The sequence below is a fragment of the Bombina bombina genome, chromosome 5 (assembly GCF_027579735.1).
Source record: "Bombina bombina isolate aBomBom1 chromosome 5, aBomBom1.pri, whole genome shotgun sequence".
In the NCBI taxonomy this organism is placed as follows: domain Eukaryota; kingdom Metazoa; phylum Chordata; class Amphibia; order Anura; family Bombinatoridae; genus Bombina; species Bombina bombina.
In genome coordinates, this window is record NC_069503.1 from 656,186,052 (window position 1) to 656,212,675 (window position 26,624).

General features: G+C 39.3%; 1 protein-coding gene across 1 annotated transcript in view; it reads right to left on the bottom strand.

The window, feature by feature from the left end:
- LOC128661585 (cadherin-10-like) overlaps positions 1-26,624 on the bottom strand; it is a 543,762-nt gene that overhangs the window by 156,464 nt on the left and 360,674 nt on the right. The gene's annotated exons all lie outside the window — the stretch shown is intronic.

Consider the following 26,624-nt stretch of genomic DNA (forward strand, 5'->3'; position numbering starts at 1 on the left):
TGCTTTGTTCTCTTGGCATTCTTAGTTGAAAGCTTAACCTAGGAGGTTCATATGCTAATTTCTTAGACCTTGAAGACCACCTCTTTCAGATTGCATTTTAACTGTTTGTCACCACTAGAGGATGTTAGTTCACATATTTCATATAGATAACAGTGTGCTCGTGCACGTGAAGTTATCTGGGAGCAGGCACTGATTGGCTAGACTGCAAGTCTGTCAAATGAACTGAAAAAAGGGGCAGTTTGCAGAGGCTTAGATACAAGATAATCACCAAGGTTAAAAGTACATTAATATAACTTTGTTGGTTATGCAAAACTGGGGAATGGGTAATAAAGGGATTATCTATCTTTTAAAACAATAAAAATTCTGGTGTAGACTGTCCCTTTATATTTGTAAATAATAAAATTCACCCTAACCTTTTTAAAAAGTTATTATAAAATACAAGGTACATGCATGCTACAAAACATTTAGTGGAAAAACCTTTTCTGCAGGTGGGAAAAACTTAAAGGGACACTATACCCAAACATTTTCTTTCATGATTAAGGTAGAGAATACAATTTTAAACAACATTCCAATTTACTTCTATTACCTAATTTGCTTCTTTAGATATACTTTAATGAAGAAATAGCAATGCACACGGTGAACCAATCACAGGAGGCATCTATGTGCAGCTACCAATCAGCAGCTACTAAGCATATCTAGATATGCTTTTCAGCAAAAATATCAAGAGAATGAAGCAAAATAGATAATAGAAGTAAATTAGAACGTTGTTTATAATTGTATGCTCTTTCTAAATCGTGAAAGAAAAAATTTGGGTTTCATGTCCCTTTAAATGTACAGTAAAGTCAAAATTAAACTTTCATAATTTGGATAGAGCATGCAATTGTAAACAAGTTACCAATTTACTTCTGTTATCAAATGTGCTTTCTTATCTTGGTTTCATGTATTGAAGAGTAAAACTAGGAAGGCTCATAAGAGCTCAGGAGTGTGCATGTGTCTTTAGTACTCTATGGCAGCAGTGTTTTCCAACATTATTTGTAACTTTGTTATACAATGTTGCAAAACACTGCTGCCATAGAGTACTAAAGACACATGCACACTCCTGAGCTCTTATGAGCCTACCTAGTTTTATTCTTTAATAAAAGATACCCATAGAACAAAGCAAATTTGATAACAGCAGTAAATTGGAAAGTTGTTTAAAATTGCATGAAAGTTTAATTTTGACTTTACTGTCCCTTTAAAAGTTCACATTTACAGTATTTAGATGGGAAATGTTTCAAAATTAAATAACATTTTCGCAAAATTGTTGTCATTTAATTGATTCCTTTGTCAGTAAATGAAAAAATAAACAAACAATATGTTTATGCTGCTGGCTTGTATCAGTAGCTACTTTATTTAAATTTAATCAGCTGTCCAGTTGCCCTTCTGCTGCCTTGCCATAGAAAAATGGATTTTCATTAGCGAACAAATTATGAATGACTCCCTTAATGAATATCAGACAAGACAATAAACCCAAAGATTTTTTTTGCCTGTAAATATATCTAATATAGGCTATTTGCATTCTAAGAGTCATATGAACAATGGAATAATTAAATATGGTAATTGGGATGAGAGTAGGATGTGATGTCACTAGTATGTGGGCGGGGCTTAGGTCCGGTGTCTGTGTCGCAGTTAGTTTAGTATAATCAACCTGACTAGATGTGTATTGTTATGCTCTGCAATAAAATAGAGTTGTACCATCATTGCTGTGTCCTGCATATGTCCTGCATCTCATGACATGGTGTCAGAAGTTCTGGACTGCGCTTCTGTTCCTGATCGATTGCAATGTCAAAGTTTACCCCACCTGAGCCTTTTGACTTTTCTCAGCCTGCAGCTTGGCCCACATGGCGTCAGCGGTTTCAGCGCTTCAGGATTGCATCCAAACTGAACAAGGAGAGTGGTGAAGTACAAGTTAATTCTCTTTTATACTCCATGGGGAAAGATGTAGAGCCAGTGTTCAATGCTTTTACTTTCCAAGAAGGGGAAGAAGTTAACTTTGATATAGTTATGGATAAACTCAGTGCCCACTTTGTGCCCAAAAGAAATGTGATTCATGAGAGAGCTTGTTTTCACAAATGTAATCAGCGTGTGGGAGAATCTGTGGAGTCATTTGTGCGCAGCCTGTATGAATTAGCTGAATTCTGTGAGTTTGGTGTTGCTAAAGAAGAGCAAATCAGAGACAGAATAGTTATTGGAATTGCAGATGCTGAAGTCTCCCTGAAGCTGCAGTTAGAGCCTGATTTAACGTTAGACGGGGCTATTAGGATGGCCCGCCAGAGTGAACTGGTGAAAAAGCAAAGTGCTGATCTGAGGTCTGAGAGTATTGTGGATGAAGTGCAACAGTCTAGGAAAATTACTAGTGAAAGGCACAGTGTGAGCGGTAGATCTAAAGTACTGGAAAGGCCTAGAAGTGGATGGGCGCAACATGGCCGATGCACATGGTGCTACCGGGCTCATGATCAGAGTGCTATATGCCCGGCCAGAGATAAAAGATGCAGAAAATGTAACAGAATAGGCCATTTTGAAGTGGTGTGTAAAACTGAATACATTAAGGAGATGCAGGTGGACAGTGACCAGGAGGGTCAGGAAGTGTCTTTTGTGGGGTCTGTTGTGGAACGGACAAGTTCAGAGGAAGATTGGAAAGTTACTTTTACTGTAATGGGAGCCAAAGTTGATTTTAAGATTGACACAGGAGCAGATATCACTGTAATGTCTTTTGCTGAATTTATGAAACTGCCTCGACAACCCCAGCTGGCGAAGGTTACTACAAATGTCCATAGTCCTGGTGGCCGCATTGATTGTGTGGGGAAATTTCTTGCCAGCTGTGAGTACAAACAGAGGAAGTTCACCATGTGGGTGCATGTGATTCGAGGTCAGTGTGTTTATTGAGCAGAAAAGCAGCCTGTGACTTGGGCCTCGTGGCCAGAGTGAATGAGATCTCTGAAGATATGTTTGGTGAGTTGGGCCTACTGAACTGCAAACCTGTCCGTATAGCACTTAAAAGTGACGCAGTCCCATACAGTATTTCTACTCCTCGTAGAATTCCGTTCCCGCTCATGCCTCAAGTGGAGAAAGAGCTCATGCGCATAAAGTCTATGGGGGTTATTGAAGAGGTTGTTGAAGCAACTGATTGGTGTGCCCCCATTGTTCCAGTTGCAAAGAAAAACGGAAAGGTGCGCATCTGTGTGGACCGGAAAAGGTTGAATGAGGCAGTGAAGAGGGAGAGATTTGTGCTGCCGACATTGGAAGATATAGCCCCGAAGTTGGCTGGGGCGAAGTTCTTTTCCACATTAGACGCTTCTAGCAGCTTTTGGCAGATCCCCCTGGATCCAAAGTGCCGCAAACTGACTACCTTTATCACACCGGTAGGTCGGTTCTGCTTCTGCAGACTCCCCTTTGGGATATCCTCCGCTCCTGAAATCTTTCAAAGGGAAATGAGTTCTCTCCTGAGTGGCCACGTGGGCACAGCAGTCGTCATGGACGACATTCTAGTGTATGGGTCTACAGTGGAGGAGCATGATCAGCGTTTGAGTTGTGTGCTGCAGGCTATCAAAGAGTCTGGGCTGAAGCTGAATAAAGAAAAATGTCATTTTAGGAAAACTGAATTATGCTACTTTGGGCATATCATCAACGGGGATGGCATCAAGCCAGACCCCGAGAAAATTCGTGCTATTGAACAGATGAAAAGCCCTTCTGATGTACATGAGCTGAGACAGATATTGGGCCTTGTAAATTACGTGGGCAAGTTTCTTCCAGATTTATCTACAGTTTTACACCCTATCACAGAGTTGCTTAAGAAAGATGTTGCCTGGGTCTGGGGACCCTCACAGGAAAAAGCGTTCCTGCATGCCAAGTCACTGCTGGGGTCTGCCCCAGTGCTGGGGTTCTATGACCCTTCAAAAAAGACTTAGCTAGTCCCACTAATCAATTCTTATGACATTGACAAAACACCCTTGAGATGCCAGAGACTTTTAATGAGACTGCTCAGGTTCAATGTTCAGGCAGTGCATGTGCCGGGGAAACAACTGGTTGTGGCAGATACACTATCCAGGCTCCCGCTGGCTGCTGCTGAAGAATCCTCCACGGAATCGGATGTGAAAGTGTATGTTGATTCAGTTCTGGCCTCTAAGTCAATTTCTTCAAGGAAACTGGAAGAGATAAAGAAAGAGACATATTTGGACACAGATCTGCAAGAAGTTATAAGGTACATAAAAGATGGCTGGCCCGAGAGCCGGGCAGCCTGGATGTCTTTAAATGCTTACCAGCCAGAGAGGTCGCAGCTCACGAAGCTGGAGGGGTTGGTGCTGTTCCAAGACCGCATTGTAATTCCTGTCAGCATGAGGAAGGAGATGTTAAACAGGATTCATGATGGCCACCTAGGCATTACAAAGTGCAGAGAAAGGGCAGCTACAGCTGTGTGGTGGCCTGGGATCAGCTCCGACATTGCAAATCACGTGTCTAAATGTGCCTTTTGCCGGGAACGCCGGCCTACTCAGAGAAGGGAGCCCTTAATGTCTACTCCGCTGCCTGCGGGGCCGTGGCAGAAAATAGCTGCTGATTTGTGTGAACTGCACGGGAAAAAGTTTCTTGTTGTGATCGACTACTATTCCAGGTATTTGGAAATTGCACCCCTGAATGATATCACAAGTCAGGCCGTTATCATTCGCCTGAAGAGCTTGTTCGCCCGCTGGGGCATTCCAATGGAGCTGGTGAGTGATAATGGTATGCAGTTCGCTTCTACAGAGTTCAGTGCTTTCAGCAGGGAATATGATTTTGTACATTCCACGTCAAGTCCACATTATCCGCAGGCCAATGAAATGGCTGAAAGGGCAGTTCAAACTACAAAATTCATTCTAAAGCAATCTGAGCCGTACCTAGCCCTCTTGTCATACAGGGCGACGCCCATTCAAGCCACCGGGTTTAGCCCGGCACAGCTGATGCTAGGACGCCAGATTCGCACCACTTTACCCTCAGTGGGTGTCTTCAAGCCGCCTGGCCCTGTTCCTCGGGACGAAGTCCTTAGGAGGGATGAAGAGGCCAAAAAGGGTTATCGTTTCTTCTACGACAGGAGACATTCTGTCAGGCCTTTACAGGAACTGAAAGCGGGCCAAAGTGTCAGAATTAAACTGGATGATGAGAAGAAATGGAAGATGCCTGCTACGGTAGTGGGCCGCTCTCCAAAACCAAGGTCTTACACAGTCCTTACAGAGGGAGGGACGGTTACACGCCGTAACCGAAGACATCTTCAGCCTGTACCTGAGAGTCTGGAACCGGATACCTCAGTACCACCGCCGGTGGTATCCCCTGTTCTAAGAGAGGTGCCTTCCCCTCAGCAAGATCACAGCGGGGATATATCTTTGCCTCCAGCAGACTCTTGTTCACCATCTTCTGTATCAGAGGACAGTTCATGCAAAGTTACATCAAGCAGAAGAGTGGTGAAACTTCCGGCCCGATACAGGGACTGACTTTAGCTAGAACAGTGACCGGAAGTATGGGCAGAATAATCCCATGGTCACTGTGGACTAGGGTAGTCTACCCCGATGTCCAAGTCAGGATGTAATTTATTCATGTTTTCTAATCTATCTGTTTTTATAATGTTCAAAAACAAAAATGTTGTTGTATACCTTGTTGGTGTACCTTGTTATTTATTATATGCAAATGTACGCTTTGCCTTTGAAAAAGGGGAAGATGTGATGAGAGTAGGATGTGATGTCACTAGTATGTGGGCGGGGCTTAGGGTGTCTGTGTCGCAGTTAGTTTAGTATAATCAACCTGACTAGATGTGTATTGTTATGCTCTGCAATAAAATAGAGTTGTACCATCATTGCTGTGTCCTGCATATGTCCTGCATCTCATGACAGTAATCTTAATTATTGTTTACTATTTATTTACTTTTTATCTTTAATAACTTTGTTCCAAACTTAAACAAATTGCAAACTCTAACCTATTCTCTAACCTGAGTACCTATCCCCAATCCATAATCATATCCATAATCATATCCCCTTTCACTAACCTCAATTTCATAAACCTATGAATATGGCAGATACCAAAATTCATGACAGTGATTTTGTTGCTGCAGGGTCTAATAGGGGGCAAGATTTTTGCAGTGGCCTAATCATAACCCACCATACTCCAGATGTGACGCGCTTTGCTATTTCCAAACCATTTTTTTTTTACAAAATAAGCGATAGTTACATTGGAACACTGATATCTGTCAGGAATCCCTGAAAATACCTTGACATGTATATATTTTTTTAGTAGACAACCCAAAGTATTGACCTAGGCCCATTTTGGTATATTTCATGTCACCATTTCACCGCCAAATGCGATCAAATAAAAAAAATTGTTCACTTTTCACAAACTTTCTCACAAATATCAGGTTCCTCACTGAAATTATTTACAAACAATGTATGCAAATATGGCACAAATGGTTGTAAATGCTTTTCTGGGATCCCCTTTGTTCAGAAATAGCAGACATATATGGCTTTGGTGTGGCTTTTTGGTAATTAGAAGGCCGCTAAATGCTGCTGCGCACCACATTTGTATTAGGCCCAGCAGTGAAGGGGTTAATTAGGTAGCTTGTAGGGAGCTTGTAGGGTTAATTTTAGCTTTAGGGTAGTGTAGTAAACAACCCAAAGTATTGATCTAGGCCCATTTTGATATATTTCACGACACCATTTCACCGCCAAATGCAATCAAATAAAAAAAATCATTACATTTTTCACTAACTTTGGGTTTCTCACTGAAATTATTTACAAAACAGCTTGTGCAATTATGGCACAAATGGTTTTAAATGCTTTTTTGGGATCCCCTTTATTCAGAAATAGCAGACATATATGACTTTGGCATTGCTTTTTTTGTAATTAGAAGGCCGCTAAATGCTGCTGGGCACCAAACTTGTATTATGCCCAGCAGTGACAGGGTTAATTAGGTAGCTTATAGGGTTAATTTTAGCTTTAGTGTAGAGATCAGCCTCCCACCTGACACATCTCACCCCCTAATCTCCTAAACAGTTCTCTTCCCTCCCCCACCCCACAATTGTCCACACCATCTTAAGTACTGGCAGAAAGTCTGCCAGTACTAAAATAAAAGCTTTTTTTGTTTTGTTTTTTAATTATTTTAAAAAAATCATATTCTTCTGTGTAGGATACCCCCTTAGTCCCCCCCAAAGAGCTCTCTAACCCTCCCCCCTCTAACTATTAGCAACCATTTTGGGTACTGGCAGCTGTCTGCCAGTACCCAATTTGAAATAAAATAACTTTTTTTTAAACCTAACTTTTTCTGTAGTGTAGCTGCCCCCCTCCATACCCTCCCCCCTCCCCCCTCCCCCTCCAGATCACTCCCAGATCACCCCTCCTCTGCACCCACCACCCTCTCCCAGCAATCTCTCCAGCAAAAAAAAATTCCCCAGCAACTGCCCTAGATTGCGGGTGCCCCCAGTATGGAGAACAGCTGGCCGGAAGGAAGTTCCCCAGCGATGGGCCGCCCACCCGCCTCCCTGCAGTGGCTCGCACCAACGATCGGCACCATCACTGGCCGATGCAGAGAGGGCCACAGAGTGGCTCTCTCTGCATCGGTGTGCCTGAAAAGGTATTGCAGTGATGCCTCAATATCGAGGCATCACTGCAATACCTTGAAAGCGTCTGGAAGCGATCTTTAACCCCTTAATGACAACTGACGTACCAGGTACGTCATGCATTAACAAGCAGTTAATGACAATGGACGTACCTGGTACGTCAGTTGTCTAACAGAGTGCTGGAAGTGATCACAACCACTTCCAGCAGCTCTGAGGGTATTGCAGTGATGCCTCGATATGGATGCATCCTGCAATACCCCTTTACAAGCTTCCGATGCAGAGAGAGCCACTCTGTGGCCCTCTCTGCACTGGTAGCGATGGTGCCGATGGTGCAGTTTGACCGGGTGGGAGGAGGGAGCGTGTGCGCGCGTGCACGATGCGCACGCGCGTGCACAATGCGCGCGTGCACGATGCGCGCGTGCACGTGGACGCGCGTGCACATGCACGCATTAGCCACACTGACACCAATGAAGTTAGGAAGGGGGAAAAAAAGTTAAAAAAATTTTTTTTCCATATAAAAGGATCTGGGAGGGGGAGGGGGTGGGGGTATTGTGGGGGGGCTGCTACACTACAGAAATAATTAAAAATAAAAATAAAAGTTAAAAAATTAAAATACTTTGGTTTGTGGGGCCAAACTGGGTACTGGCAGACAGCTGCCAGTACCCAAGATGGCGGTAATTAGGTAGGGGAGAGGGTTAGAGAGCTGGAGGGGGGGATCAGGGAGGTTGGTGCTAAGGAAGGGGTTCATCACAACTAAAATATTTTATTATTTTTATTTAAAAAAACAAAAAACTCTTTTATTTAGTACTGGCAGACTTTCTGCCAGTACTTAAGATGGCGGGAACAATTGTGGGGTGGGGGAGGGAAGAGAGCTGTTTGGGAGGGATCAGGGGGTGGGATGTGTCAGGTGGGAGGCTGATCTCTAAAATTAACCCTGCAAGCTCCTTACAAGCTACCTAATTTAACCCCTTCACTGCTGGGCATAATTCACGTGTGGTGCACAGCAGCATTTAGCGGCCTTCTAATTACCAAAAAGCAACGCCAAAGCCATATAAGTCTGCTATTTCTGAACAAAGGGGATCCCAGAGAAGCTTTTACAACAATTTCTGCCATAATAACACAAGCTGTTTGTAAATAATTTCAGTGAGAAACCTAAAATTGTGAAAAATGTAAAGTTTTTTTTTTAATTTGCTCGCATTTGGCGGTGAAATGGTGGCATAAAATATACCAAAATGGGCCTAGATCAATACTTGGGGTTGTCTACTACACTACAATAAAGCTAAAATTAACACTACAAGCTCCCTACAAGCTCCCTAATTAACCCCTTCACTCCTGGACATAAAACACGTGTGGTGCGCAGCGGCATTTAGCGGCCTTTTAATTACCAAAACGCAACCACAAAGCCATATAAGTCTGTTATTTCTGAAAAAGGGGATCCCAGAGAAGAATTTACAACCATTTGTGCCATAATTGCAGAAGCTGTTTATAAATAATTTCAGTGGGAAACCTAAAGTTTGTGACACAATTTGTGAAAAAGTGAACTTTTTTTTTTTTTTTATCGCATTTGGCGGTGAAATGGTGGCATGAAATATACCAAAATGGGCCTAGATCAATACTTTGGGATGTCTTCTAAAACAAAATATATACATGTCAAGGGATATTCAGGTATTCCTGACAGATATCAGGGTTCCAAAGTAACTAGCGCTAATTTTGAAAAAAAGTGGTTTGGAAATAGTAAAGTGCTACTTGTATTTATTGCCCCATAAATTGCAAAAAAAGCAAAGAACGTGCAAAAATTGGGTATTTCTAAACTCAGGACAAAATTTATAAACTATTTAGCATCAGTGTTTTTTGGTGATTGTAGATGTGTAACAGATTTTGGGGGTCAAAGTTAGAAAAAGTGTGTTTTTTTCCATTTTTTCCTCATATTTTATCATTTTTTTTAGTAAATTATAAGATATGATGAAAATAATGGTATCTTTAGAAAGTCCATTTAATGGCGAGAAAAACGGTATATAATATGTGTGGGTACAGTAAACGAGTAAGAGGAAAATTACAGCTAAACACAAACACTGCAGAAATGTAAAAATAGCCATTGTCATTAAGGGTAAGAAAATTGAAAAATGGTCCGGTCATTAAGGGGTTAAAGACCAGTTTGTATAAGACGTACCCTGTACGACATGCGTCCTTAAAGTAGATGGAAATATTGTTTTTACATTATTATTATGCCCCTTAAGATAACTAATTCTTAATGTGAGCTAACCTGACGCCTCGTTAGACCTAAAGCTAATTTCACATATTTTACATTTCAATGTTCTTCACATTGAAAGTTTTTTAATTTTTATTATTAAAGGGACAGTCTAGTCAAAATTAAACTTTCATGATTCAGATAGGGCATGCAATTTTAAACTACTGTCCAATTTACTTTTTACCATAACATTTGCTTTGTTCTCTTGGAATTCTTTGTTGAAAGCTAAGCCTAGATAGGCTCATAAACTGAATTCTAAGCTGTTAAAGGCCACCTATTATCTCAGTGCATTGTGACAGTTTTTCACAGTTAGACACTTCTAGTTAATGTGTGCCATATATACTCCCATGGAGTTATTTATGTATCAGCACTGACTGGCTAAAAAGCATGCCTGTCAAAAGAACTGAGATAAAGGACAGTCTTCAGAGGCATAAATACAAGATAATAACATAGGCAGGGACAAAAGTACAGGGGGTGCAGAGGTTGACCTGCCACTGCCTTCACTGATATCATGTGAGTGTGACATGATGCTTCACTAGTGTCTCTGACTACAGGGGTTAGTCTTTCTGTTTTACCCATTGGTGTTTATGTGTGTGTATGTGTATGTATGTGCATGTTTGTGGAAATTACAGCCCATGTTACTACAGCATGGGGGGGGGGGTAAACAGTGTCACTATACAATACCACTTTATACAGTAGGGGGGGCTGGACTATGTCACAGACTACTGTGGTCACTTTATAAAGTACTGGGTTGGGTAGGGTCAGGCCAGCCATCTCACCGGCAGATTACAGACTGTGTCACTAACTCACTATATACAGTACTGGTGGGTTAAACAGTGTCACTATATACAGTAATAGGGGGTCAGACCATCTGACAGACTGTGGGCACAGGGTACCTCCTTTTGCAGACATGTAATCTGATTCTTGTTTTTTTCTGTGTTAAATGATAAAAAAAAAAATATATATGAACCAAATTCACTTTTTTGTGGGGTTGGGGGTCTCTTCTTAGATTCTTGCACCTGTGCCCTGTGGTTTCTAGTTATGCCTCTGAACATAAGTAAAAACATAATTTATGTAAGAATTTACCTGATAAATTAATTTCTTTCATATTGGCAAGAGTCCATGAGCTAGTGACGTATGGGATATACAATCCTACCAGGAGGGGCAAAGTTTCCCAAACCTCAAATGCCTATAAATACACCCCTCACCACACCCACAATTCAGTTTAATGAATAGCCAAGTAGTGGGGTGATAAATAAGGAATAAAAGCATCAGCAAAGGAATTTGGAAATAATTATGCTTTATACAAAAAAATCATAACTACCATAAAAAAGGGTGGGCCTCATGGACTCTTGCCAATATGAAAGAAATGAATTGATCAGGTAAATTCTTACATAAATTATGTTTTCTTTCATGTAATTGGCAAGAGTCCATGAGCTAGTGACGTATAGGATATCAGTACCCAAGATGTGGAACTCCACGCAAGAGTCACTAGAGAGGGAGGGATAAAAATAAACAACAGCCATTTTCCGCTGAAAAAATAATCCATAACACAAAATATAAGTTTATTTTTTAAATGACAAGAAAAACTTAGAAACATCAGCAGAAGAATTAAACTGAAACAGCTGCCTGAAGAACTTTTCTTCCAAAAACTGCTTCTGAAGAAGCAAATACATCAAAACAGTAGAATTTAGTAAATGTATGTAAAGAAGACCAAGTTGCCGCTTGCAAATTTGATCAACTGAAGCTTCATTCTTAAAAGCCCACAAAGTGGAGACTGATCTAGTAGAATGAGCTGTAATTCTCTGAGGCGGGGCCTGACCCGACTCCAATAAGCTTGAAGAATCAAAAGCTTTAACCAAGAAACATACACCTAGATTTAGAGTTTTGCGGCCAAAGGGGTACGTTAGCTATGCGTTTCCCCCCCCCCCCCCCCCGCACCTTTTAAATAACGCTGGTATTTAGAGTTGTCTGAATGGCTGTGTTAGGCTCCAAAAAGGGAGCGTAGGGCATAATTTTCCGCTACTTCAACTCTAAATACCAGGGTTGCTTACGGTAGCGGCCAGCTTGAAAAACGTGCTCGTGCACGATTCCCCATAGGAAACAATGGGGCAGTTTGAGCTGAAAAAAAAACTAACACCTGCAAAAAAGCAGCGTTCAGCTCCTAACGCAGCCCCGTTGTTTCCTATGGGGAAACACTTCCTAAGTCTGCACCTAACACCCTAACATGAACCCCCGAGTCTAAACACCCCTAACCTTACACTTATTAACCCTTAATCTGCCACCCCCGCTATCACTGACCCCTGCATTATATTATTAACCCCTAATCTGCCGCTCCTGACACCGCCGCAACCTACATTATCCCTATGAACCCCTAATCTGCTGCCCCTAACACCGCTGACCCCTATATTATATTTATTAACCCCTAATCTGCCCCCTCAATGTCGCCGCTACCTTACCTACACTTATTAACCCCTAATCTGCCGACCGGATCTCGCTGCCACTATAATAAATCTATTAACCCCTAAACCGCTGCACTCCAGTCTCTCAACCCCTATAATAAATTATATTAAACCATAATCTGCCCTCCCTAACATCTTTGACATCTAACTTCAAGTATTAACCCCTAATCTGCCGACCGGACTTCGACGCTACTCTAATAAATGTATTAACCCTTAAAGCTAAGTCTAACCCTAACACTAACACCTCCCTAAATTAAATATAATTTAAATCTAACAAAATAAATTAAATCTTATTAAATAAATTAATCCTATTTAAAGCTAAATACTTACCTGTAAAATAAATCTTAATATAGCTACAATATAACGAATAATTATATTGTAGCTATTTTAGCATTTATATTTGTTTTACAGGCAACTTTGTATTTATTTTAACTAGGTACAATAGCTATTAAATAGTTATTTACTATTTAATAGCTACCTAGTTAAAATAATTACAAAATTACCTGTAAAATAAATCCTAACCTAAGTTACAATTAAACCTAACACTACACTATCAATAAATTAATTAACTAAACTACCTACAATTACCTACAATTAAATCAACTAAACTAAATTACAAAAAAAACAACTAAATTACAAAAAATAAAAAAAAGATTACAAGAATTTTAAGCTAATTACACATACTCTAAGCCCCCTAAAAAAAATAACAAAGCTCCCCAAAATAAAAAAATGTCCTACCCTATTCTAAAATAAAAAGTTAACAGCTCTATTACCTTACCAGCCCTTAAAAGGGCTTTTTGTGGGGCATGCCACAAAGAAATCAGCTCTTTTGCCTGTAACCCCCCCATAATACCACCCCCCAACATTACAACCCGCATACCCCTAATCTAACCCAAACCCCCTTTAAAAAACCTAACACCCCTGAAGATCTTATTACCTTGTATTCACCCAGCCGGGTATCACCGATCCGTCCAGAAGAGGGTCCGAAGTCTTCATCCTATCCGGCAAGAAGAGGTCCTCCAGAGGGTCCAAAGTCTTCATCCAGACGGCATCTTCTATCTTCTTCCATCCGGAGCGGAGCGGAGCGGGTCCATCTTGAAGCAGCCGACGTGGAGCCATCCTTCCTCACCGACAGACTAACGACAAATGAAGGTTCCTTTAAATGACTTCATCCAAGATGGCGTCCCCCGAATTCCAATTAGCTGATAGGATTCTATCAGCCAATCGGAATTAAGGTAGGAAAAATCTGGCTGATTGAATCAGCCAATCAGATTCAAGTTCAATCAGATTGGCTGATCCAATCAGCCAATCAGATTGAGCTTGCATTCTATTTACTGATCGGAACAGCCAATAGAATGCAAGCTCAATCTGATTGGCTGATCCAATCAGCCAATCCGATTGATCTTGAAGCTGATTGGCTGATTGATCAGCCAATCGGAATTCGAGGGACACCATCTTGGGTGACGTCATTTAAAGGAACCTTCATTCGGTGTTAGGACATCGGAAGAAGAGGATGGATACGCGCCAGCTGCTTCAAGATGGACCCGCTCCGCTCCGGATGGAAGAAGATAGAAGATGCCGCCTGGATGAAGACTTTGGACCCTCTGGAGGACCTCTTCTTGCCAGATAGGATGAAGACTTCGGACCCTCTTCTGGACGGATCAGTGATACCCAGCTGGGTGAATACAAGGTAGGGAGATCTTCAGGGGCTTAGTGTTAGGTTGTTTAAGGGGGGTTTGGGTGGGTTAGATTAGGGGTATGTGGGTAGTGGGTTGTAATGTTGGGGGGGTATTGTATGTTTTTTTACAGGCAAAAGAGCTGACTTCTTTGGGGCATGCCCCGCAAAAAGCCCTTTTAAGGGCTGGTAAGGTAATAGAGCTGTTAACTTTTTATTTTAGAATAGGGTAGGGCATTTTTTATTTTGGGGGGCTTTGTTATTTTTTTAGGGGGCTTAGAGTAGGTGTAATTAGCTTAAAATACTTGTAATCTTTTTTTATTTTTTGTAATTTAGTTTAGTTGATTTAATTGTAGGTAATTGTAGGTAGTTTAGTTAATTAATTTATTGATAGTGTAGTGTTAGGTTTAATTGTAACTTAGGTTAGGATTTATTTTACAGGTAATTTTGTAATTATTTTAACTAGGTAGCTATTAAATAGTTAATAACTATTTAATAGCTATTGTACCTAGTTAAAATAAATACAAAGTTGCCTGTAAAATAAATATAAATCCTAAAATAGCTACAATGGCATTATTAGTTATATTGTAGCTATATTAGGGTTTATTTGATAGGTAAGTATTTAGTTTTAAATAGGATTAATTTATTTAATAAGAGATAATTTATTTCTTTAGATTTAAATTATATTTAACTTAGGGGGGTGTTAGGGTTAGGGTTAGACTTAGCTTTAGGGGTTAATACATTTATTATAGTAGCGGTGAGGTCCGGTCAGCAGATTAGGGGTTAATACTTGAAGTTAGGTGGCGGAAATGTTAGGGAGGGAAGATTAGGGGTTAATAAAATGTATTATAGGGTTTGCGAGGCGGGAGTAAGGCGGTTTAGGGGTTAATACATTTATTATAGTGGCGGCGAGGTCCGGTCGGCAGATTAGGGGTTAATACGTGTAGGTAAGGTAGCGGCGACATTGGGGGGGCAGATTAGGGGTTAATAAATATTATGTAGGTGTCGGCGGAGTTAGGGGCAGCAGATTAGGGGTTTATAGGGATAATGTAGGTGGCGGCGTGTGTCCGGTCGGCAGATTAGGGGTTAAAAATTTGTATTATAGTGGCGGTGATGTGGGGGGACCTCGGTTTAGGGGTACATAGGTAGTTTATGGGTGTTAGTGTACTTTAGAGCACAGTAGTTAAGAGTTTTATAAACCGGCGTTAGCCCATAAAGCTCTTAACTCCTGACTTTTTTCTGCGGCTGGAGTTTTGTCGTTAGAGTTCTAACGCTCACTTCATCCAAGACTCTAAATCCCAGTGTTAGGAAGATCCCATTGAAAAGATAGGATACGCAATTGGCGTAAGGGGATCTGCGGTATGGAAAAGTCGTGGCTGGAAAGTGAGCGTTAGACCCTTTCCTGACTGACTCTAAATACCAGCGGGCGGCCAAAAGCAGCGTTAGGACCCTTTAACGCTGTTTTTGACGGCTAACACAGAACTCTAAATCTAGGCGCAAGGAAATAGCAGAAGTTTTCTGACCTTTCCTAGGACCATAAAATATAACAAATAGACTAGAAGTCTTCCTGAAATCTTTAGTAGCTTCAATATAATATTTCAAAGCTCTCGCCACATCCAAAGAATGTAAGAATCTTTACAAAGAATTCTTAGGATTAGGACACAAGGAAGGGACAACAATTTCTCTACTTATGTTGTTAGAATTCACAACCTTAGAAAAAAATTTAAATGAAGTCCGCAAAACCGCCTTATCCTGATGAAAAATCAGAAAAGGAGATTCACAAGAAAGAGTAGATAGCTCAGAAACTCTTCTAGCAGAAGAGATGGCCAAAAGGAACAACACTTTCCAAGAAAGTAGTTAAATGTCCAAAGAATGCATAGGCTCAATATGGAGGAGCCTGTAAAGCCCTCCAAACCAAATTAAGACTCCAAGGAGGAGAGATTGATTTAATTACAGGCTTAAATACAAACTAAAGCCTGTACAAACCAGTTAATATCAGGAAGTTTAACAATCTTTCTGTGAATAAAACAGAAGGAGCAGAGATTTGTCCCTTCAAGGAACTTGCAGGCAAAACCTTAGCCAAACCATCCTGAAGAAACTGTAAAATTCTTGCAACTCTAAAAGAATGCCAAGAGAATTTATGAGAACACCATGAAATTAGACAGGAGCTTTATTACGCCCAAGCAAGTATCCAAGATACTTCTTCATAGCTTCTGGACTGTGAGTCACACCCTGCTGATTGACAAATGCCACTGTATGTGATATTGTCTGTTTGAAAATAAATGAACAGTTTTCTCATCAACAGAGGCCATAAACTGAAGCTCTGAAAATTGCATGGAGTTCTAAAATATTGATTGGTAATCTCGCCTCTTGAGATTTCCAAACCCCTTGTGCTGTCAGAGATCCCAAACAGCTCCCCAACCTGAAAGACTTGGGTCTGTAGAGATCATAGTCCAGGTTAGCCGTACAAAGAAGCCCCTTGAACTAAACGCTGTTGATTTACCACCATGTCAGAGACTGTCAAACATTGGGATTTAAGGATATTAATTGTGATATCTTTGTATAATCCCTGCACCATGGATTCAGCAAACAAAGCTGGAGAGGTCTCATGTGAGAACGAGCAAAGGGAATTGCGTCCAATGCTGCAGTCATGAGACCTACATTTTCCACTTTCAAACGTCTCTTGTCTGTTAGAAACAGAGTCATGGACAGTGAATCTATCTGGAAACCTAAAAAGGTGACCCTTGTCTGAGGAATCAAGAAACTTTTTGGAAAATTGATCCTCCAACCATGTTTCTGAAGAAACAACACTAGTTGATTAGTGTGAGATTCTGCAGAACTGAAAGACTGAGCTAGTACCAAGATATCGTCCAAATAAGGAAACACCGCAATACCCTGCTCTCTGGTTTCCATAAAGCAGGGCACCAAGAACCTTTAAAAAAGATTATTTGAGTGGTTGCTAGTCCAAATGGAAAAGCAACGAATTGGTAACGCTTGTCTAGAAAAGAGAATCTCAGGAACTGATAATGATCTGAATGAATCAGAATATGAAGGTATACATCCTGCAATCCATTGTGGACCTAAAATGTCCTTGCTGAATAAAAGGCAGAACAGTCCTTAAAGTAACCATTTGAAAAATTGGTACTCTTACATAATGATTCAAACTTTTCAGATCCAGAATTGGTCTCAATGAAATTTCCTTCTTTGTGACAATGAATAGATTTGAATAAAACCCCAGACCTTGTCCCTGAAAAGGGCATGACTACCACTGAAACTCCAGGTCTGAAACACACTTCAGGAAAGCCTGAGCTTTAACTGGATTTGCTGGGATGTGTGAGAGAAAAAAATCTTCTCACAGGAGGATTTACTCAGAATCCTATTCGAAACCCCTGAGAGACAATACTCTGAAACCATTGATTTGGACCGAATGCAAAACATTCTTGAAAAAAAAACCTTAATCTGCCCCCTACCAGCTGACCTGGAATGAGAGTCGCACCTTCATGCGGACTTAGGGGCTGGCTTTTTGGTTTCTTAAATGGGTTGGATTTATTCCATTTAATGAAGGTTTCCAAATGGAAACAGATTCCATAGGGAAGGATTAGGTTTTTATTCCTTATTTGACAAAAAGAATGAAAATGATTTAGAAGCTTTATATTTACCCTTAGGTCTCTTATTACCTTGGAAAGAAAGAGATAGCAATCTAGACTTAAAAAGTAATACCAGCATTCCAAGATTTAACCCTCAAAACTCTTGTAGGTAAAAATAGCTAAAGACATAGATGTAACATCAATCTTGATGATATTAAAAAATGGCATCAGAACTGATTAGTATGTTGCAGTAAGCAAGCAATACTAAATAAATCAGAATCCAATTCTTGTTGCGCTAAATCTCCAACAAAATGTTGATGCAGCTGCAACATCAGCCAAAGAAAATGCAGGCCTGAGACGACCTGAATATAAATAAGATTTCCTTAGATAAGATTCAAGTTTCGTATCTAAGGGAACTTAAGTACTATCTTTCATAGGAAAAGAGGTACATTCAGCAAGAGTAGAAATAGCCCCATCAACTTTGAGGATCTTTTCCCAAAATTTTATAGAAACTGCTGGTAAAAGGATACAATTTTTTAAACCTTCAAGAAGGAATAAAAGAAACACCCGGCTAATTCCATTCCTTAGAAATCATTCATATATAGAAATAGCATCAGGAACAGGAAAAAACATCTGGAGTAACCACAGGAGGTTTAAAACAGAATTTACTAGTTCTAATATCAAGAGCACTAGTTTCCACGATATCCAAAATAATTAACACTTCTTTAACAAATAATGAAAATACTTCCTTTTAAATAAATAAGTAGATTTGTTAGTGTCAATATCTGAGGAAAGATCTTCTGAATCAGATAGATCCTAATCAGAAGAGGATAATTCATTATGTTGTCGGTCATTTGAAATTTCATCAACCTTATGAGAAGTTTTAAAAGACCTTTATGTTAAATAGAAGGCAGAATAGCAGACAAAGCCTTCTGAATAGAATCAGTAACATATTTTTTTTTAAATTTCATAGGTATAACATGTATATTAAAGTTGAAGGAACAACAACAGGAAATGTACTATTAACTGATGGACAAAATATCTGCATGTAAAAGTTTATCATGATAACCAATACAGTACAATGACATTCGGAACTATAATGCACTTAGCTTTAGTAGAACCGACATCAGGCAGCAAAGTTCCAACTTATACTTCTGAGGCAGGATCAGATTGAGACATCTTGCAAAATGTAAAATAAAAAACAACATATAAAGCAACATTTGTAAATTTCCTTATATGACAGTTTCAGGAATGGGAAAAATGCAAATAGCATAGCCCTCTGACATAGAAAAAGGCAAGAGGCAAATAGCAATGGGGTATTAAAATAATGAAAAAAATTGGTGCCAAGTATGACGCACAACGTAACTGAAATTTTTTTGGCGCCAACAATATCCGGAAATGATACACTTGCGTCACTAATGACGCAACTGTGTGTAAGGCTTTGGCGTCAACTACAACGCCGGAAATTACGAATTTGTGTCAACGGATGTACTTTTCATGCCAAAAAATTCTCACGCCAAAAATGACGCAATTTGCAAGAAAAAAAGTAGTCAATTGAAAAAATGACTAAACCCCAGGTAAGAAAAATATTTATTAATATGTTTATTTTCCCTAAATATGAAACTGACAGTCTGCACAAGGAAAAACATGAACCTGACTCATGGCAAATATAAGTACAATACATATATTTAGAACTTTATATAAATGCATAAAGTTCCAGACCATAGCTGGGGTGTCTTAAGTAATAAAAAACATACTTACCAAAAAAGACACCCATCCATATATAGCAGATAGCCAAACCAGTAGTGAAACAGTAATCAGTAGAGGTAATGGTATATAAGAGTATATCTCGATCTGAAAAGGGAGGTAGGAGATGAATCTCTACGACTGATAACAGAGAATCTATGAAATAGACCCCCGTTAGGAAATTCATTGCATTCAATAGGTGATACTCTCTTCACGTCCCTCTGACATTCGCTGTACTCTGAGAGGAATCGGGCTTCAAAAAAAGCTGAGAAGCGCATGTCAACGTAGAAATCTTAGCACAAACTTACTTCACCACCTCCATAGGAGGCAAAGTTTGTAAAACTGAATTGTGAGTATGGTGAGGGTTATATTTATAGGCATTTGAGGTTTGGGAAACTTTGCCCCTCCTGGTAGGATTGTATATCCCATACATCACTAGCTCAAGGACTCTTGCCAATTACATGAAAGAAAAGTGTTTTAATATAACAGTGTTGGTTATGCAAAACTGGGGAATGGGTAAAAAAGAGATAATTTGTTTCTCTCTTTATATATATATACATATTTATACAGTATATATATATATATATATATATATATATATATATATATATATATATAAATAAAAATAATATTTTCTTGTATGTGAAGAATATTAACTCCTGTTGGGTTAGCAAGTGTTGGTTATTTTTTCTTCTAAGATCTATATTGAAGTCTATGGGGAGTTAGCAGGTTCACAATATCCGAAGTCCTGAAGCTAGCACGCATTGGATTTTACTTTCACACAAAAGTTTTTTTTTCAAATGTTGTTACGCGCTAACTCACACGTGCAAATAGATTCATTTCTAGCGATGTTTATGCCCAAGCGGGAACACTAAATAGCACGCCACTTGTAATCTAGCCCTATGTGTTTCAGCGCTTACAGTTGACTGGGGTAGATCTAGTAGTGACAAAAGTTTACAAACAGATTTGTGTCAAAATTGGCATCCTATGACAGTGCCATGTTTAAAGACACTGAGCTCTTTGGTTTGACCCATTGAACGGCCATGTTTGTCTATGGAGATTTCATGGCTTTGTGCTTGATTTTATGTACCTGAACTCAATAATTAGTAGGGATGTCCACATACTTCTGGACATATAACTGAATGCTCAGCTCTGTCTACAGTTGACCAAGACTGGTACATTTGATCTTTGCTCATATTTTCACTCATCTTCAAGAACAAAACGTATATCATGCATTAAACTCCATGATGCAGAGGTTGAGTCTTAGAAACCACAAGACATATGCAAGAATTTCCTTGAGAATCATTTTTTTTAACAAACAAATTTCAATTAACCTAGATACACTATACAATTATATTAATCATTTCTAAATAAAAATGTCCTGTACACATATTTGGATTATGAAGAAATATGAAAATAATATTCAAACAGTTCATATTCAAATACTTAACACATGATAGCTTACTAAAATATAAAATCAATGTGGTTTTATGCATAAAAGAAATCATTTAGGCTAAATAGTGAAGATGTATTGATTTGTACCACTTACATTTGCTGCTTAAGCAGGAAACAGTCAGACCATTCTATGCTTTGCCATTATGCTGTACAAAGACATATCGCAATGCATTTGTTAGGGGAAGACCGGCTTTTCCTGATGAAGCACTAGATTTCACCAGATGTGGCTTCTCACTCAGAAGAAAATATTTGTAGGTGTTAAAAATCAATTTGTCCTCACTGTCAAGCAAGCCACATTTATTTTTAAAGTCAGCTATTTTTAAAACTAATGTCAAGATGCAATAGCTGGACAACAAATATCTAAAACAATTTTACCATATAACCAGATGCTGATTATTTAACTATTACCTATTTTTCAAAAAGTTTAATTACAAGTGGTGTGCTGTTTAATGTTTTCATATTACCAGTTGAAAGTAATTGTTTTTAGTTCAATTGAAAACCGATGCACGCTAACTTCAGGACTTCCTATATTGTGACTGTGTTAACTTCCTGTGCTAACCCATAGTTATGAATATTTCCAATGTTCTTCACATATTTATTTTTAAATATATCTTTATATATATATATATATATATATATATATATATATATATATATATATATATATATATATAATTTTTTGACAAGGGCGCCACTGTTGACTGCCACACTTTCCTCATGCTCCTGACCTCTCCAGGATTTATCTTAATTTTAACCTCCTAATATTCAAAATTCATCACAATTATTTCAAGGACCAATATTGACCCCACATAATGCAAACTATACTCATCAAAATTGAATGGATGGCATTACTAAACTGAGATACTCAACGGATAGAAATATACTCCCACCGGACCATCTTAACACCAGAAAGAGATACCTTCAGCTGAACACCACAAACAAGGTACACTTAAACTAAAAAAAAAACAAAAAAAAAAAACCCTTGCACAAATTGGGTTTTGGATTTGATCATCCATTTAGCAATGCTCAGATTTAATTTCTAAACACAAGAAAAACTAATCGATGAAATCTATTTCACTAAAACACATTGGTTTTAAAACCCCTGCATGCTTTCGTATCTGTTATCTACAATGCAGCCTGAAGTGCAAAATCTCACACCTTACTCTGGCCTGAATCCTATAGAGCAGGGTAATGTAACCAGCGCCCACTGCTAACATCCCTACAAAAACTAGAAGCTATGTTAACCCCTTCACTGCAGAGGGAATGACCACCTATACGCCCTCACATCTGCACTCCCTAAGACACCAATAAGCGGTCGCAGCACTCAGTCCCTCACTAGTGGCTACCCTAAAATCATTCTGCATTTTCAAAGGGACCGACGAAAATCAAAATGTAAAGTTCTATACCTTGACACTATCACAGCTGCCCCACCACCCTGTCCACAAGCAAGCCCAATTGAAGTGATCCAACCTAAAAGCCACAAAAACCTCAATATCAAATCAAGAAAATCTCTTTGTATGATTCCCCATTAGAAGACACGCCTTCTCCAAAGTACAGAGCAAAAACTCTGAATCCCAAAACTGTCCTATTATTATTATTATCGGTTATTTGTAGAGGGCCAACAGATTCCGCAGTCCTATCAGAGCAATCCTATGCAATGCCATATCAATAAAGAACAAAATAGCTGTTATTGCCGACCTTATTGAAACATGCAAATTAGCATGCATCACATAATGGTTAGATGAAAATGCAGGGCCTATTCTAGAGGCAGCTATTCCAGACAATTACACAGTGTTCCAACAGCCCGAGACAAGATCGCAAGGGAGGCGGAGTTATGATCTGTGCGAAATCATCCTTAAATCCCAGACCAATATCAGTCCACAAAACCCAATCTTTTGAATGCGTAGCTGCCAGTCTCACAATAGAGAGAGGATTCTGAATACTGCTAATATACAGACCCCCAGGAGATGGGAAGAGATTTCTTCAGGAACTCCCAGACCTTTTGGCTGGCTTATTCCTTGGTTGGCTTATATTAGGAGACTTCAACACTTGGATTGACAACACCCTATCCCTGCTTGGGCAGAATCTCCACAGCTTGATGAGTACACGCGGCTTCACACAAATCGTCACTACTCCCCCCACAGAAAAGGTCATACACTTGATCTTGTGTTCCAGTCTGGACTAGAAGTGTCACCAGTAACTGTAAACCCGGTTACTTGGTCATACAACCACTCCATTCACTTCTCCATTGTATCACAATCAACCAGACACCAGTCTCAGAATCTGGTCAAGCACTGCTCATTAAAAGGGGTGACACCACTGGATGTAGCATCACATATGGATCTAAGTGAACTAATGGGCACCTTACTCCAACTCTACAACAAAACCATGAGAGACATCCTAGTAAGCATTGCACCAACTAGCATACACATGTCAAAACTCACAACAATGCACCATGGTTTGATAGCTCTATCAGAGAAATTAAAAGAACAGGACGTAAACTCAAGAGAAAGTGACAAAGAGCACACAATCCATAGGATAAAGCTGCTCTTACCAAACATCTAAATAAATATCAATCCAAAATAACTCAGAAAAAAAATCTTAATTTTTATCACACGAAATTGCACGCTCTCACAATAGACCCAGGCAACTGTTTTGCACAGTAGAAAGGCTCTGAAAACCAGCATGCATGCTTAGCCCCACCAACTTCTCTCAGGATAAATGTGAAGCGTTTGCGAACTTCTTCAGAGAATATATATTAATATATATTTAAAAATAGATAGAACTCTGGGGCCAATTTATTAAATTGCGGACCAACATGATACGATGTAGCGTATCATATCCGGCGCACATCGATAAATGCTGACAGCATATGATGTTCTTGTGAACTGCTTGTGCAATGCCAAACCTGCCGATTCACGGCCAATCTGCCGCTAGCTGGGGGTGTCAATCAGCCCGATCGTATAGGATCAGGCGGATTGATGTCCGCAGCCTCAGAGCAGATGGACAAGTTATGGAGCAGCAGTCTTTAGACTGCTGCTTCATAATTACTGTTTCCGGTGAGCCTGAAGGCTCACACAGAAACAGGGGCATCAAGCTCCATTTGAAGCTTGATAATACGGCCCCATTGTCTCTATGTGAAGAACATTGGATTGTAAAATATTTATAGTACATACACAGTAAAACACAAGATACAATATTAAAATTTATTACAAATGATTTTCTTGTTTGCAGGTATTTGAGTGGAAAGTGTTATACATACAGTAAGTATATATGTGTAAATATGTATGTTTGTATATATATATATATATATATATATATATGTATATATATATATATGTATATATATATTCACATACAAGCATAAATACACATGTATACACATATATACATATGTATTTATACATACATACACATATTTAGACATGTATGTCTATGTATATATACATTATAGCCCCTTCCATTCAAATACCTTGTCATAGTTTATTGTATAACTTTTATGAATATTTTTTATCAGATAGTGAGTGTAACACTTGATTTTAAAATATTTATGTTGTGTTTGTTTTTATTTAGCCAAATTTATGGCTAGATCACAAGTTTTGTCGGTAGAGCTGTGCGGTGCTAACGAGCCTTTTTGTTTCACCGCTCACTTAAAACAACGCTGGTATTACGAGTTTTCTGAATGGCTGCGTTATCCTCAGAAAAGTGAGCGTTGAGCAAAATTTAGCTCCACATCTCAACTCGATACCAACGTTGCTTAAGTCAGCAGTAAGCTGGCTAAACGTGCTTGTGCACGATTTCCCCATAGGAATCAATGGGGCTGCATTAGAAGCTGAACGCTGCTTTTTTGCAGGTGTTTTTTTCCATCCGGCTCAGCCCCATTGTTTCCTATGGGGAGTATAGTGGCGGCGACGTTGGGGGCAGCAGATTAGGGGATAATAATTGTAGGTAGGTAGCGGTGACATTGGGGGTGGCAGATTAGGGGTTAATAAATATAATGTAGGTGTCGGCGATGTTAGGGGCAGCAGATTAGGGGTTCATAGGGATAATGTAGGTGGCGGCGGTGTCCGGAGCGGCAGATTAGGGATTAATAGTATAATGCAGGTGGCGACGATGTCGGGGATGGCAGATTAGGGGTTAATAAGTGTAAGATTAGGGGTGTTAGTGTACTTTTTAGCACTTTAGTTAAGAGCTTTATGTTCCGGCGTTAGCCTATAAAACTCTTAACTACTGACTTTCAAATGCGGTAGGAGTCTTGACAGGAGAGGGTGTACCGCTCACTTCTTCCAAGACTCGTAATACCAGCCTTAGGCAAGTCCCATTAAAAAGATAGGATACGCAATTGACGTAAAGGGATTTGCGGTATGCTCGAGTCGCAGAAGAAAAGTGAACGGTACACCTTCACCTGTCAGACTCGTAATAGCAGCGGGCGTTAAAAAGCAGCGTTGGGACCTCTCAACACTGCTTTTTAAGGCTAACGCAGAACTCGTGATCTAGCCGTTAGTTTGTGCTTGTGCAATTGAGTTTACTTGACTTGACTTGTAATATGAGCGTTAGTTGGCGCTGGCTTATTTGTTATTTCTAATGCAATAATAGAATCCTCATATTTGTTGCCGCATTTTGTTATGACATTAATGCTTGATGGTAGCTTTGTTTTGAACCCTTGCAATGTTGCTGTAGTGAATATATACTTTAATAAAATACAAATAGAGTGTAACATAAAATAAAAATACACATGTTGAATTCATACAATGCATAGGTCTAAGAACAAAAACCTTACACATTAATGTCCTTTCTAAATTCTGAATTTAAGATAGAAAGCTAAAGGTAACTTCAGCAAAACAAGTTCTATTATTCCACGCTGCGTCTTTTGCACTTCATGATGTATTGTACTTTATGTATGGTTTGTCTCCTGTGATTCATCTTCACCTTTTTAATGAATTTTCAGTCTGTATTTTCTGGTTTGGGATTTCAATGCTCATAAATTTTCAAATCTGTGTTTAAAAGCAGAGCCTGTGGGACTAGATGTTCTCTTGCTGTTGTTGACTTCTCTCTGAGGTGTTAAATTGGGCACAGAAAATGCTTTGTGATAATTTATTGTTGCCTTCTCATTAGAATGACAGCTTCTCTTTGTTAGGTTCTATTCTGCTTCATGCTGTTCACTGTTGCAAAGATAGTGCTAATTTTCATGCAATTCAATTTCCTTATTGTTTAAAATGAATAATAAAAATGACTATCTTGACCTTAGTTCAGTTCATGATCAGTTTGTCCATTTGCACATACATTTGTAAGAGGAGGGAAACATTTTGTTGTAAATTGTGGTATATCATTTATAATACAATTTTCCATTACATTGACTGTTCTTTTCAAATGACATTAGAAATATATCAAGCAGCAGGTTAACTGTATGAAACAAAACAGTATTTCATTTCAATAATGTAACCAAAGTTCTTAGCCCACAAAAAAGACACATGTTGACCTAGATTAGAAGTGGATTGAATTTAATAGTGCAGGGCACTTTATCCATATAGCGAGTGTGACACTGTGCTAAGAATAGGGCACAATCTGGTTTTACAAGTGAATGGTAAACATTTTTTTACCAGAGCATCTCAAAGGCATATGTTACCCAAATGATGATACACTTAAAAGTGATGCAAAATAGGTGTTTCTGACTAGAAAATATCATCTGAAAATCTCTATGTAGATATTTTATCTCAAAGTATTCACACCCCACTGTAAAGAGACTTTAAGCATCCAATCAGGATGCTAGTCACAGGACTTGCAAGGGATTTTACATCTTGCATGTGCAGGCACAGTCATGTTATTTTCCTATTCAGTT